The 2,275-nt window shown below is 33.0% G+C and overlaps 1 pseudogene; it reads left to right on the top strand.

The window, feature by feature from the left end:
* Positions 695–1,835, top strand: LOC100623392 (annotated as a pseudogene).

Genomic DNA, 2,275 nt, shown 5'->3' with positions numbered 1-2,275 from the left:
TTTTTATTCATATATTAAATTTATTTCAATGAATTTTGAAGTGTTATGACTATAATAACTGAAATCTTCCCTCTTATTTCTCTTTTTTGTTTGTTATTATTTATACAGTAAAATCTAGTGATTATGATTCATTCTACATTTTGTACTTAAGAAAGCTAAAATATTATTTGTCTAATTATAGCAAAATAAAAATAGCAAAACTAGCAAAACATGAATTTATCTCCTACAATTCTTTTCATATTTTATTATATTTATTATATTACTTTACTTAATTTTGATATGTTTGATCCATTACAGTTTCTAAGATAATGCTTCATAATAATTTCAATCTGTTCTTAATTTAAAGAGATGCTGTATTATTATTTAGAATGTGTGCTATTTGTTTTGATAATTATTACACTGCATATTTAAACAGCTTGATTCTATTCTTATATTTATATTAGATTTCTAGATAAGAGATTAAATTGCAATAAAATTTTCCAAATTACAAAATAAGCTCACGTCTCTTATACAAGACATGAAATCATTACTCTGTGTGTGTGTGTGTGTGTGTGTGTGTGTGTGTGTATTCATACCCCCCCAATTAATAGGACTAGTTTTCCGAATACTTATTGTTTGTAAAGAATATTTATTCTAGGACAAGAGGTAAATGTTCTAATTAAAGGTGATACATAAACAAGGAAAATGCATTTTTTTCAAATAAAATGTGATTATGTTCATAGTTTTTCAACGACTGTCTTCTTCATCTACTCTTTCACTGCAGTAATAGCCTGAGTGAATATAATGGAGCAAAACAAGACATTGGTGACTGAGTTTGTCCTCACAGGACTTACAGATCTTCCAGGGCTTCAGGTCCCCTTTTTCCTGGTGTTCTTGGTCATCTACCTCACCACTTTGGTGGGCAACCTTGGACTGATTTTTCTCATCTGGAAGGACCCCCATCTTCACACCCCAATGTACTTATTCTTGTGAAGCTTAGCCTTTGTGGATGCCTGTTCTTCAACTTCTGTGACTCCCAAGATGTTCATGAATTTCTTTTTTTTTTTCTTTTTTTTTTGTTTTCCCACTGTACAGCAAGGGGGTCAGGTTATCCTTACATGTATACATTACAATTACAGTTTTTTCCCCACCCTTTCTTCTGTTGCAACATGAGTTTCTTATCTATGAATCATTTGATATCCCTCATTGAGTGTATCTCCCAATTTTATATTTTTGCTTCCAGTGCAAATACAGAATGTTTCTTTCTGATGGTGATGGCCTATGATCGCTATGTAGCCATATGCAACCCCTTGCTTTACCCAGTGGTGATGGCCAATGTTTTCTGCACTCAATTATTAGGTGTTTCTTATATTATTGGGTTTCTCCATCCCATGATGCATGTGGGTTTACTATTTAGATTAACTTTCTGCAGGTCCAATTTAATACATTACTTCCACTGGGAAATTTTACAGCTATTTAAGGTTTCCTGTACTGACCCCAGAGTCAATACGCTCCTGATTTTTCTATTCTCAGTCTTTATACAGTCTTTCACTTTTATGAGTATCATTCTCTCTTACTCCTATGTCTTCTTTGCCATCCTGAAAAAGAAGTCTGCAAAGGGCAGGAGCAAAGCTTTCTCCACATGCAGTGCCCACCTGCTCTCTGTTTTCTTGTTCTATGGCACTCTCTTCCTCATGTATGTGCTTCCTGGGTCTGGACCATGTGAAAATCAGGATAAAATATATTCTTTATTTTATACAATTATAATTCCTCTGCTAAATCTTTTTATTCACAGTCTGAGGAACAAAGAGGTTATAGGTGCCTTGAGGAGAATAATGAAAATAAACAGTTCTTAAGGCAAAATTCAAATTTTTTCTTTTCAAACATTGCAAAATACAAGGCATCTGTAATTATGCAAATTAGCCTTGGCTTTATAATTTTAACAGAGGTCAATGTCTAAGGCAGTTTTCTGAGCCCTAAGTGATGAAAAGTCAGCTTCAATGGATATTAGTTTCAGTGAAGGAGGTCTTCATATCACAACTGGATTTTTAAGGAAAATAGAGCACTCTTTTAAAAATTATGGATATAGACTTTGCATACTTTTGACTCTAAATTAGATACAGTAGTTTGGTAATTTTACTGTGGCAGATATTTTCATGTTTCTTTGTTTAAGGTTGGTGTGATGGAGTGAATACAAGAAATTCTTGCTGCTTCTCAACTGTTTGGAGAGTAAGATGAAGTAACTTGTTGGAGATTCTCCCTGAAGAGAAAAATTTCTTTGTATTGCAGAAAATGT

The sequence above is a fragment of the Sus scrofa genome, chromosome 13, assembly GCF_000003025.6.
Source record: "Sus scrofa isolate TJ Tabasco breed Duroc chromosome 13, Sscrofa11.1, whole genome shotgun sequence".
Lineage (NCBI taxonomy): Eukaryota > Metazoa > Chordata > Mammalia > Artiodactyla > Suidae > Sus > Sus scrofa.
The sequence above is the reverse complement of the archived record's forward strand: the minus strand, read 5'-3'. Positions and strand labels throughout refer to the sequence as shown.